Source organism: Rhamphochromis sp. 'chilingali' (genome assembly GCF_963969265.1).
Source record: "Rhamphochromis sp. 'chilingali' genome assembly, chromosome: 19".
Classification (NCBI taxonomy): domain Eukaryota; kingdom Metazoa; phylum Chordata; class Actinopteri; order Cichliformes; family Cichlidae; genus Rhamphochromis; species Rhamphochromis sp. 'chilingali'.
In genome coordinates this window covers 26,866,973-26,881,288 of record NC_137946.1, presented here as the reverse complement: position 1 = coordinate 26,881,288, position 14,316 = coordinate 26,866,973, and positions in this window count along the sequence as shown.

Below are 14,316 nucleotides of genomic sequence, written 5' to 3'. Positions count from 1 at the left end.
AATTAATAAGAAAGTCTAAAAATCAAAGGAAGAACTAACAGAAGATAATTCAGAGTCATGTGCCACTGCTAAAACACCCATCATTCCATTAACAAAAGTGTTTATGAGGGGGATGATAATTACTTGACCAATTAAGTTAATTAGCAAAATAGGTGTGGTGCAAGAGTGTCAGTGTGCTGTGTGCAGCTGCTCATGATACTGGTACAACGTGCAAAAGAATGGCTCCGCACAACCAGGAAATTCTTGTTACTGTTCAAGTCAAGGCTTTAATGTTTAATTAATGCCCTTATGCTCCAGCCTGCTTAATGCCTTCACCACTAAACTGGCAAATGCTAATTCATGAAAATATTACCCTGAGGCGAAAATATGCACAAACATACGAAAAGGAAAAAGTGCTGCAGAGAAATGATTCACAAAGCAAACTGGGTGTGGAATCCCAGTCTGATTTAATTTTCTTTGACTGAGAAACGATTGTCATTCATGGCAAAGGCTTTTCATTTCCATTTATACAAACCTCTGTTTGATTTATGGCCGTTGGTTTATCTTCTGCCTGCAAATAGCAAAGCACTCCATGGTTGCAAGCCTGTTATTCAGTGTGTTGGGATGCTAGAGCTGAGCCAGTCTACAGTCACGTGGAAAGAAAGAAAGAGTTACATAAAATTAGGTTGAATTATTGATATAACTTCCAGGTCAAAACTAAATTAATATATTGTATGCCATATACAATGAAGTCCATAGATTTTTTTCAGTCAAAGTTTTTTAGTTTTGCTGCCATACACCACCTCAGTGGAATTTAAATAAAAATAATTAAGATCTGATCGAAGTCCAAACTTTAGTTTTAGTTCAAATTTAACAAAAAATGTAAGTTAGAGACTGATGTAAACATTTATTGCCCCATTTTTAATAAATTACTTTTGTTTGACAAACAAATCATCAAAAACAAAACTGACTCTTATATTTAAATATAAGAGTTGTTTTTTAATATTTGGATGCAAAACCTTCAGTCAATGACATCAGCAACTGCTGCCAGGCCTCTACTGCAGCCACCTTGAGTTGCTGCTTGTTTGTGGGTCTCTCTGCCTCTAGTTTTGTCTTCAGTGACTGAAAAGCTGCTCTGTTGGACTGAGATCAGGTGACTGACTTGGCCATTGAAGAATATCCCATTTCTTTGGCTTGGACTGTTTTTCACTGTGCTTTGGGTCATTATCCATTTGTACTGTGAAGTGCTATCCAACAAGTTTTGCAGCATTTGGCTGAATCTAAGCAGAGATATAGCCCTGTACACTTTAGATTTACTCCTGCTACTTCTATCAGCAGTCACATCATCAATAAACACTAGTGACCCAGTTCCACTGGCAGTTATACATGCCCATGCCATAATATTTCTTCCTCTGTGTTTGACAGATGATGTGGTGGGCTTCAGATCGTGAGCTGTTCCTTTCATTCTCCATGCTTTTCTCTTTCCATCACCTTAGTACAAGTTAATCTTGGTTTTAAAGATTTTTTTCCCCCAGAACTGTGGGGACTCTTTATACATGTTTACTTACAAATTCTAATCTGACCTTCGTGTTCTTGAGGTGGTTTGTGCCTCATTTTTTATATATAAATTCAGCCATCATCCACTTTATCTGTCTTCTGTAAAGTACTTCTTTCAGGCCTAAGTGTTGCTCAACTGATCACTCCATTCATTTCTTTTTAGATTCAGATTGTTTATTAAACTCTTCTTATTTTTTTCTTATCCCTCTTTCAATTCCTTCAATTAAAGGTGAAAATCTGCTTGTCAGTTTACTTAATCTGTATGGGAATAAGATTACTTAATTATTTGCTAGTTGAAGGGATACATTTAATTTAAAACAACTATGAAATGCAAAAACAAATCTAATGAATTACCTTTCATTAAAACTAGCACAGTTTTGCTGGCTATTCTCAGCAAAGGCTGAAACATATTGAAACACAAAAAGGCAATAGAGGCCCAGAACAGTCATTCTACTTAAGGTAATAAATGTATCGGGTTTTCTGCCCTCCAGCCACTTTTCCTAATCTGGACTTGGAGGGTCATATCCATTTGTCAGCCTAAAACAGGCAAATGGAGTTTCATTTGTGGTGCTCAGAGTAACTCTAGCTGTTTGTCTCTAAAGAAACAATATCTGAGTATTGGTGCGTTTACTCAAAACAATGGTTAATGATAAGTTTTTATCTTTTCAAGAGCTTAATAAAATTTAGCGTGAATAAAAACTAACTGGATTGACTCTTCATCATCTGAAATACAAGTACAACCATGTAATAAACTACAAATTTGGGTGATCGTACATTTATATACAACATAACACAACTTCATACAATATAAACATTTTAAAATTGCATACTCTGCATATATTACACTGTGACAGTGTTGCAACTATTTGCACTTTAAATTCTGACTACACCTACACATAAGCTGCACTTGTTTTCGGGCGATCGTGGTTTAAGAGTTGGGAGTTCGTATTGTAATCAGAAGGTTGCCGGTTCGAGCCCCGGCTCCGACAGTCTCGGTTGTTGTGTCCTTGGGCAAGACACTTCACCCGTTGCCTACTAGTGGTGGTCAGAGGGTGTCCGGCAGCCTCGCCTCTGTCTGTGCGCCCCAGGGCAGCTGTGGCTACAATGTAGCTTGCCATCACCAGTGTGTGAATAACTGAATGTAGTGTAAAGCGCTTTGGGGTCCTTAGGGACTAAGTAAAGCGCTATACAAATACAGGCCAAACTTACAGACTGATACCTGTTAACTTAAAGATCATAATCATCAACTTTTAAAATGCTTAAAGAATCATGTGAATGCAAAGCAGCTTAACATGCATGGATCTACGCAACAGACGGAGATTCTTTAATCGGTTGGTGAATATTTGCTAGCAGTCGCTGAGTGAAATTGGTTACAAACAAATATCTGATGTTTCACTAAAGCCATCTTGCAATTGCATTGGTCACTTTGGTCACCAACTTGCCTGCAAACTTTTGCCAAGTACTCGGCGAGCAGCTGTGAAATAAAATCCAGAAACAAAGAAACCAGTAACCGATTTTCAACGTGTGTCAGCAGGAACATAAGCAGCACTTGCCTACACATTTTCTTTACATCTGTGTTGTTGACGTCTGAGATGGATGGGGTTAACCTGAATGGATGAGTAAAGCTGTGTTAGGGTACCTGGGTCGCTGACCCAGTGTTTTCAGTTTTGTACCTTTATTTGTGTTCTCATCTTGGTTTATTGCTGTGACGGTTTTGGTTTCTCTTTTGCATTTCTATTTTTCCCTGTTTCTTCTTGGTTTGTGATTTTGTATTTCTTAAGTTTGGGTTTCCATACTCTGTTCTGTGTCCAGTCAGTGTCTGGGTCTGCCCTGGTCCTACGTCTCTGTTCCCTCTGTTGCTTGTGAGTCTGTGTCTGGAAGTTCAGTCTGTGTTTCCTGTTTTACTTTGAAGGTCCGTGTCTCATGTTAATGTGTCTGGTTTTGCTTCCTTTGTCATCAGCCCTGATTTGCCTCAGCTGTGTTTCCCTCCTTTCTCCCATTATGCTTAGTTTATGTTTTCCAGTTTAGTTAGTTTTTGAGTTTACGTTGCCTCCGAGAGTCTGCACTTTTAGGTCCATCATTCCTCCACTTCTTCCTGCACACAACCTTTACATGACAAGCTGAGGTGAATGAAAAAGCAAAAAGCACTCATCAAGCAAGGATGAGTGCTAATTAGCTAATGCTGGGTACTTACCTACCATCAATCCATGGATAAGGTAATACAAAACATTTTTTAAAGTGTGCATAGAAAAATGACTTGAATGAAGGACTAACAAGCTGAGTGTCTGTGGAGAAAGATGGTCTGTGTGTAATACAACTACGCTTGAGATTCAGAAGAAAGCTCTGTAAGCATTATTTCAAAATAATTGAAATAATGCTTACTATTACCCAATTTTCTAATTAATTGAGAATTCCAAGCACTGTTTTATTTTATCCACTCGTGATGCAAACTCAGGACTTATGTGCGATGTTATATTTTATTCTATAAAAATCTGCACACTCAATGTATTCAAAGAATTTACTAACTTCAGACAACTTGTAAAGTTGTGTTTATAAGCTTTTAGCAGCGGTGTTCCCAGGACAAAATTACTACCTCTTATATTGCTTATTTTCACTTATTTCCCAATGATAGTCCTCTCTAAACAGTCTTAGTCCAACATATTTTAGCTGCACTCATCAACACAGCAGTTCCCAAACTTGCAGAAGGAGTGAATACTCTCTAGTTCGATGTTCAGTTCAAGCGGATCAAGAATGAAGATGAGATAGAGACTTAGGAAAATCAATTGCACTGTGAAAAAGAAAGCAATCTGTCAGACCACATAACTACAGCACAGTGATTTTAACACATCCAGTCAGGCAGAGCATGTCTGAAGAGCAGCTTCGCTTGCTTTGCCATAGAACTGCACTGGTCTATCAGGTAATCTCTCCATCACAGAGCTTCTCCAAACAAGAGTTTCTGTCTGGCCCTCTTGCTTGAGCATGTGTCTGCTTTTTATTTCAAGTCCAAATCCTTTGGAATCAATGCAACACACACTCAGTGAGACAGACGTCATTAAACTAGTTGTTAGTCAAATGAAATCTGATTTATAACTGCACGGATAGCTGCAGTACCTTACAGTGATTAAAAATGACAAATCAGAATTTTAATATTGGCTTCTGCCATGAAGACTGACTTTAGTTTTCTGTTATTTTTGAATACGCTGCCAGCAATATGACATGTTTTTAACTGTGCTCCTCTATTGAACAACAAATTGGTAATATTACAGCGACACTGGACATCATAGTTTGACAAAACCCAGTATCTGTCATGCCATGTTGGCACATAAGTGAACATGGCATGACTAACTTGGGCATCTGTGAAGGCATGATTACTGTTGAATGAGTTTTGGTGGAAAGGCTTTGCTTATTTCAGTAAGACAATGTTTTGTTTTTTGTTTTTTATAGGTTGGTTTATTTGGTTTGTTTTATGTAAATCTTTTTAGGTTATAAGCCATGCATACATAAATAAATACAGAGACACAGGAAGCCCATAGAAGCATGATGATATCAACCGTTAATGGGTCACCTTTTGTGAATAAGTTCTTGATGATAAATGTCACCAGAATTCAAACTGTGTGCAGTGTTTGCCTTCGAAACAAACCTTGCAACTCTTGAAACATGTTGGTTGAAGCAGTAAGCATCAACCTTTACTTTTTCCATGTTTCACTACCACTTGGCAAGCAGTTGACGAGTGTTTGCAGACAAGTAGGCATCTTCCAATTACATTACAGCCTGTGTGACTGGGGCCAAGGATGGAAGGTAAACTTCACCATTATCTCTGAGGTAGAAGCTGGAAGATTAAATGAAGCTGGAATGTAAGCTTCATTTAATCTTAGGTGCATGTGCATAACTGCTGTGATGCAATTTTGCAAAAGAATGAGCTTTTCTAGGGAGCAAAGGGGTCTGTTTTTCTTATTCTCTCAGCAAATAGAGTCAGGACATAGACAGAGAGCAGTGAAAGCACCAAAAGCCCGTGGTTCAGTGTTTTGCATTATTAGTTCATTTAAAATTGATTAATTTTAACTTGATGACAAATAAAATCCTGCCATGTTTTGATAGAAAATAACACTAAATGTAATGCCATTAATTTAATTGATATGTAAAATAATTGTGGGTTGTTTTTTTTATTATTATATTGAGCATCAACAATGTAGTACAAAGACATACATAGAGCAAGGCCACAATGCTCCTTTTTATATATTTACCCCACCCCAAGAACATATTGGACACCGATCCAGAGAGGGGAAAATTTAAATAAATGAATAAAGTGAATTTAAATGAGGTACAAGGAAATTCTCCATATTTGAAGATGTGCACTTAAAGGGGAATAGTTTGCACAAAATTAATCCCAATCACACAAAAAATGATTTATGGCAGCTGTCAAGCATCTTTCAGGTGGGTATGGTTTTAATTTTCTCTAAATGTTTTAGCAATGTATCCCAAACAGCAAAGAATCTCTCCTTCGACCCCTTGACAGCGTACTTTATCTTTTCCAACTCTATAAATTGTGTCAGGTCACTAAACCATAAAGCCGCTTTGGATGGCTTTTTTGACTTCCAATGCAACAATATCCTTCTGCGTGCAAGCAGTGTAGTGAAAGCGATTATGTTTTTATGACTCTTCCTTAATGTTCTATGTCCTCTTTCTGTGACACCAAATATACCCATAGCTGCATTGGGTTGAAGCTCAACATTCAATACTTCGGACAATGTTTTGAAAATTGTTGACCAGTAGGCTTTTAAAGTTGGACATGACCAAAACATGTGTGTTAAATCTGCAGAGGGATTTCTACATGTCTCACAGCTTGCATCTATGTTTGGAAATATTTTGGCCAGTCTTGCCTTGGAGTAATGAATGCGGTGTAGAATCTTGAACTGTATGATTTTTAATTTGACACAAAGTGCTGTTGTTTACTCTTAAAAGAAAAAAAAAATTGTTTTAATACATTTATTTTTAAGGGAATCTAAAGCTACTTTCTTTCTGCCCTCTAGCGTTTCCCCCCCATAGCTTGGCCATTTGTGTGTTGACTGTGAAATAAAAAGTAGCCCATGTTTCCTACTGCTGTCAAAAAACAAAAGGCAGTACAAAATATACCAAATGCAAATGCTTCATCCTGCCAAATAGTGACATTTCAGCAGCCATTGTGTGAATAATGTGGTGATGTCACTGACTGTACCCGCTATAGACATTTAATGCACAGATGCTTCCAAAGCAGAGCAGCAACGGGTTCAGTGTTTCACTGCAGTCAAATTGAGAGCATGACATTACTGCCACCAGTTGGACACTGCAGAAAATGGTCAGTCAATAATTAAACCGAACTCAGTCAGATGTAACTTTGCGCCGTCACTTCATAAAAAGAAACTGTCAGACATTAAGGAAAGGTCTTGATATGTAGGGCAGGACAGTCATTTTGATCCTAAATGCAATACACAGCTTCCTACTTTTTCATCCTTTAAAATTAAAACCCAAAGTGATTTATGGCTTAGTATAAAAACTCTCATACGGGTCCACCTTCATCCACTTACCTGATCTTTGTGCCTAATTTTATTCCATATCCAGCATTAGCAGCCTTTGCATGACTAACTCCCCTAATTACTGCTACTGTCATTTTTCTCAGGTTCACCACTTCTTAGCTGAGTAACAGTGCAGCCCACTGATCCCACGTTACCACTTCTGTCCATGTTGCTTATACATCAGTGTGCATGTATATGCAAACAAAAGTGACAAATATCAAATGAGTTGTATATCAATGATGGTAGTCCACTGAAGCTTCTTTTACAGGTCACCTGTAAGGTAGATGGCTTCCAGTTCCTTGTATTTATTTTTATTTTTAAAACACAGACTAGAAATCTCTTCGATCTTGAGTGGCACACCAGTATTTGACTCTGTCCTGTTTTTTGCACTCTGCTTCTGCTGCCTTATTCCTGATCAAACCTGATATCCAAGGAGATTGAAAGAAAAGGCAGTCTTTACCTTTGCTATCTGTCAGCTTAATCCCCAAGGAACATAGCTTCATTTTCTCTCAACACTGTTTTGTTAGCCACCCTTAACTTCTTCCCCCAAGCGCTCTCGGTGTTTCATCACTCCTAATCATTAAAAGTTTCTCAAATCCTTTCCCCTCTTTCAAATCCTTTCCCCTTGTGGAAGAGGTATCCTTCCATCTTTCTTATCCAACAATGAGATTATTTGCCATATTTTCTTTTCAAATAAAGGAGCACCTCGATCCTAGTCAAGCGCTACCTACAAAGCTTGAAGGGGATCACACAGACTGTAGTGTTTTCGCATCTTCCTCTTTATTCAGAGACCATAAGTCAAAAAGCCTCTATAAAACTCCAAACAGCACTTTGGATATGATAAGTGGTGAAAACATTTCTCAAACTGTTGATGGCAACAATAAAGCTCCAAGAATCAAATGACAAATCAGGTCCAGCTAAGGCAACTATCTGGGGAAAAAAAGTAAACTTATTTCTTTTAAAGTTTGTCAACTTTTTGGCAATTGAATAAAATGCATGTATAAATTGTACCCACAAACAATGTCAGTTATTTCAGGGCACTTTACACAGTAAGGTACACACAGTTTTAGGAATAATCTTAGCTGAAATAAACTATGGTTTAATGTATTCTGAATATCACATTTTTTTGACACAATCAAGCTGATCATCTCCTTCTGTGAGCTCTGTGGCTCCACTGTGAAACGACATACTTGCCTCTTTCCTGAAACAACTTCATTAGTTACACCTTCTTAGCACTGGGCCAGACCCTCTCTTATCTCAATTTTCCTTGGCATAGACTCAGCAAGGTGCTAGAAACATCCTAAAGAGATTTTAGTCCATCTTGACACGATGTCATCGCAAAGATGCTGCAGATTCATCGACTCTGTAGCAGCAATTGTAGATGATGGACATGATCAACAGCAATACTCAGGTAGTCCTGCACTCTTACATTACAGATGATACACGGTAGGATGGATTCATACTTTTCACATTGTTTACACTAAATTCTGATCCTGCTATCTGAATGTCAGGGCAAAAATCTAGATTCAGCACAGGCAGAGTTTTACTAATCTTCTATTCTTTTTTTTTTGTTTTGTTTTTTTTGTTTTGGTAAGCCTCAGTTTTCTGTTCTTAGCCGACGGGAGTGGCACCCATTGTGTTCTTCAGCTGTAGGTCATCTGCTTCATCATTTGACATGTTGTGCCTACAGAGATGCTCTTTTTCTTACCGTGGTTGAGTTGCTGTTGCCATGCTATCGGCTCGAAGCAGTCTGGGGATTCATATCTGACCTCTGGCAAAGCATCTTTACCCAGAGAACTGCCGCACACTGGATATATTCTCTTTTTAACACCAATCTCTGTAAACCCTAGAGATGGTTGTGTGGGAAAATTCCAGTACATCGGCACTTTCTTCGACCAGTTCATCTGCTACTAACAACCATGCTGCATTTAAAGTCCCTCAAATCACCTTTCTTTCCAATTCTGGTGCTTGGTTGCCAGCATGTGATTGGCTGATTACATATTTGCATAAAAGAGCAGTTGAACAGATGTCTGTGTAATCAGTGCTTCCCTCGCAGATGTTGTTAAGGTAGCCGGTTTGTGTGTCTGGGAGTTCTGAATTTAAAATTGTGTTAATTTTATTCTGTAACAGACTTTACGGTTCCACATTGCAGTGTCATGATCAGTTCTGTGGTTAGCTGTGTGCAGACCTAAATGCTGAACACAAGAGACGGCAGTTCAGGCACCAGAACATGAGGTGAGCGTGTCTGTAGGCAACACTTTATTCACACAATTCTTTTTCAATTTAAATGAAATGAACCATTATTTCTTTTTTTCCCCTGTTTTTTTTTTTTTTTTTTTTTTTTTTTTTTTTTTTTTAAATTGCACTGGTCTTACTGAGTATTCGAGCTGTTCTGATGAGATGACTTTCCTCACAGACGTCCTCCTGGGGATTCTGTACATTTAAGTACATTTATAGAGCCACTTTCAAGTCCATTAGTCTGCCGAATACATCTGAAATATAAACGCAGTAGGTTGTGTAGCGGTTCTTGACTTTCTTCTGCAGACAAATAAAAGTCATCCATGAAGGAGAAACACTTCACCACAGATATTTTACTTTGAAAAAGACACAGAAAACATTCGAGTTGTGTACTACTCGCAATTCAAAAGCTGAACTACATTTTTTGGAGCTGTGTGACCCTTTAAATAGCACCCATAAATTTTGATACTGGCATATGTTCAAACCTTTCTAGGTGCGACGTTTCATCATAATGAGTCACCGAAAAGTCCATTTAAAGTGCCAATCAAATTACATCACACATACCTTTGTGAAGCTGCATGAGATGATGCAAATAAACAACGTCCACGTTCTATTTCTGTCAGTCATCTGTCTCCCTTTGCTTCACACTGATCAGAAGCTTTCACGATAAGCTCTTGATTTTTTCCCCTCCCTTTTCCGCTTTCAGACAGGCAGCAACAGCAGCATCAGTTGTTGAGTCTCGCAGCATCTGCTCAGCTTTCCACCGCCAAATTTCTCACTTGAATATGAGAAAACATAACGTGGGGTTTCAGCCATGGTCCAGCCTGTGATCTGTGACAGGGCTCATAAGTCGCTTAAGCATCTCTCCTCTCTAAAGCAAGTTCAGCATAGAGCAGAGGGTGTCGTAGCTCAGGGATGGGACTTTGAAGAAAGAATGAAACACGCTCGTTTAAGACTCGAAACCCTCTTGGGGATCTTCCACCATTTACTCTTAGTGCAGAGAGTGAAACCTAAATGCTGTCATTTGCATATATTTCTTATGGAGAGCAGAGAGAAAAGTGAGAAACACTTCGGGGAGTATTTTAAATTAGGAATGTGTTTATTTCCAGGACTGGGCTGTTTAGCATTAAACGAAATCCAATCTCTGTTTAGACAGCAGCAAATTAGGCACAATTAATTTTTTTTTTTGTAGTCCTGGGTATTGGGATTAGTCCAAGCTGTTTATATCCATCCCTGTTCACTGATGCTCTGAAGTATTCCAGAAAAAAAAAAAGGACGTTGCGATGTTCATGTGCGCTATAACAGATTTAGCGTATGGTGGCGGGGGATTAAAGATGTTCAGCATGGCTAGGCCCAAGAAATGATGAGAAGTTCTTTGTCAAAATGTCTCGCGCACATCCAGAGTTCATTATCTCATTGAGGCACTTTCTTCAGGAAGCACTGCGGTGTTTTCAAACCAGCACGCTGCTGTTTCCTTCATTATTTCCCTCCTACCTGTAAGAAAGACGCTCCAGCTTGCTCCTGCTCTCCGGCAGTTGTTAACTTTTATTCTCACACATACAGAATCAGCATCAATTATTTAAAGTGAAGTAGAAAGGTGGTTGGCGCAGGAGCACTTTTGCTGGCTGGGCACTTCTTTTAGCATGATCAAAAAGTTTCTTTCTTACTTAGTGTTGTACAAGGAATAGATGTTTGGTACAGTAATTGCCAGTATTATGCATGCAAGGGTATAAGTGCAGTTATACCATGGCAAGTGTCATTTTTATATAAATAATATACTTTTGTATAATATACTTTTGAGTTGTCAGATTTTGTCATCTCCACAGAAATTCATCCTTTCTGCCATGAACTCATAGTGCATCTTTAATTTAATAAAACTATTTCTAGTGAAAAATAGTTTTTTGTTCCCCACTTAAAGCAGAATAACTCCCTGCATAATTAGCAGTACAGCATTGCTTTTGAAAAACACTTACTATCAGGGTTTGCAATGTATTTTTGCATAGAGAAACCGTGTTGTTGGGTTTTTTTTTTCTCCCAGACATACACCTGTCTTTGGAAATTGTTTATACCCTCTCAATCCACAGAAGCGGGATCACTCACTCTGCATAATACACACATCTCACAAGGAGCTCTTAAACCTACGTTCACCTCCGAAGCACTGAAGATGGTAAGCGCCGCATGGCTTTAAGTATAGCTCGGATTGGATACGTTCTTCATGACATTTCTATTCTTATCTATTAATCACCCCAACAGATTATAGATGCTGTTGCTTGAAAAGTTCTTTGCATATTTTGGAACAGGTTGGATTTTTCGGCACATGCAAACACACTTCATCAGCAGCTTGGGGAGCTGATCATAATTCTAAACTTGACCTAGTTATAGAGGAAATGTTTATTATCTAGAGATCTGTTCTTTATAACATAAACACGTTGCACAACCTGTTTTGTTATTTATTATATCGCAAGAGAATGAAAAATGAAGCTAAACACACTCTTTCACTTATGCAGTGATAATATACATACTGTTCTATGAAAACGTGTTTGGTTCCTTCCTTATTTCTTAGTTTTTGCATGTTTGTCACACTTAAATGTTTTAGATCATCACATTTTAAGTGCGCTTGAGCTTTGGAGCTTGAACTGATGGCTGGACGTTCTCCTTTGGGATTATCAAGTAAAGAGCAGAATTCGTGGTTCCCTCAGTTATGGTATGTTGTCCAGGTTCTGAGGCAACAAAGACCACTTTTGGTATGATGCTCTGTTTATGACATGCTGTGTTAGTTTTTTCCAGATGTCGGAAGCAAACCTTCAAAAAAGTCCAGCTTTTGTCTCATCTGTCCACAGAATATTTTCCCAAAAGTCTTGGGGGTAATTAAGATGTCTTTAGCACATGTGAGACGAATCTCTGTGTTCTTTTTGGTCAGCAGTGGTTTTCCCTTTAGAACTCTTCCATCCATGTCGTTTTTCCCGCTATCTAAAGAACTTGGGCAAGTGAGGCCTGCAGTTCTTTAGATGTTGTTCTGGGTTCTTTTGTTAGCTCCTGAATAAGTCATCGATGCGCTCTTGAAGTAATTTTGGTAGGTCAGCCAATCCTGGGAATGGTCACTGCTATTCCAGGTTTTCTCCATTTGTGGATAAAGTATCTGTGTTTCACTGAAGGCCCAAAGCCTAACACTTTCCAGACTGATAGAGGTCAGTGACTTTGTTTCTCAGCATTGTCTTTAGATCGTAGTATGATGTGTTGCTTTTTGAGATCTTTTAGGCTCCTTCACTTTGTCAGACACGTTCTGTTTAAGTTAAGTCAGGCCTGGGTGTGGCTGCTGTAATTTTATTCCAAAAAATTGTTTAATCACAGTTAATTATTTAACAATAGGAGGACTTAACTTTTTCACATAGGGCCAGGTAGGCTTGGATAGCTTTTTTTCCCTTAAAAGATGAACTCAAGCCTAAAGTAAAACTGCTTCTTCTTTCATATGACACTATGACTTTGAATCCTTGTTACATAATCCAAACAATCCAACCGTCCATACAAATTTAGTAAGACATCTCTCTACTCTCTAAATCGTTACATTTCCAGTGTCCACCCCCATTTCGTCCATTTTCATTGAGTCTATTTATGAGTTTTTCAGCTTTTTTCTCATTACCTGCTGTGTGTCAGGCGGGATGCTTATGTTGGGACAATGTGCATAATCTTCTTCCCATCTATGACCTTGTAGTATTATGTGACTAGCAATCATCATTTGATGCATTTGCTGCGAGAGTTAGTAAATTTAGATTCTGTTACGCTCACCAATCCCGAGGCCAGGAATGAATCAATAGTTATTGATTTGCAAGCTGCTGGTCTTTCTGTTTGCAACACCAAGCCGTGTATTCACAAATAGAGTTTACAAATGTTAATAGGGCTTTTGATTTTCTCAATACTGAACTAGGTCAGGGGACAGCATCATGTCTTTGTTTCCACCGGCATGCAGCGTTGGGATCATGTAAAGTCATGACCAGGCTACAGATACGGCTAAGGATAATGACATAATAATTGTTTTTAAAGATTTTAATTATTAGATTAATGAGCCCAATAGAAGAGCTGTTCAAATAATATCTGTAATAATGGAGGATTGAATACAAACATGTAAGTTGTAATAGTTAGCAGAGGAGGAGGCAGTTTGTCTTTTAGACTGTTTTTTATTTATATGACGATAGACGTCATGTCATACATGTATACTGCTCATAAAAACAACCGAAGTTATATGCAATTTTGTTTTTATGGCACATTAGGTGGATGATCTTCTTGCTTGATGTCAGTAATACTCTATCAAGTATAGTGACTGCACATATATCCATATGCATGCTCTTTTGAAGGTTGATGTTGTAAATGGGACAACAGTGGTTCATCCAGGACTGTTTTTTGTTGTTTGTTTTTTGTCTTTTGTTTTAATTTTTTGCCATCACAGACGTGCAAATTAAATGAGATTCATGTTTTTAAGTAATAGTAACCATTATTTTTTAAGCATATAATCTCAACAACACTCTCTCCCTGTGAACTAAATAAATAGATTAAAAAAAATCTTCTTTATTCATTAATTACGCATGTTGTTTTAAAAAAAAAATTTTTTTTATATTTATATATTTTATGCCATCCACTATAAATGTGTGCTAATCTGTGGGAGGATGATAATGTGATTTTACTGATGTACTGATGGACAAAGCTGCAAGTTTTTCTTTTTTTTCTCCCCCCCCTTTCTCCATGATTAGCACATGGGCAGTCAATCAGATATCATTTTCATAATATTGGATACCGGACAGTCCTTGCTGTGAGAAAGCAGAGGGTCTCTGACGACAGACTCCACTCTGTTTTTCTCTCTGCAAAATGCAAGCTGAGCCAGAAATAATAAAGTTGGAATTGTTACTTCATTCTCCGTCTTTAGAAACATCAGTCTCTAGCTGGAATAAACCAACCAAACACAAAGGCATCTATTTCTCCCATGTTCATGAAAATC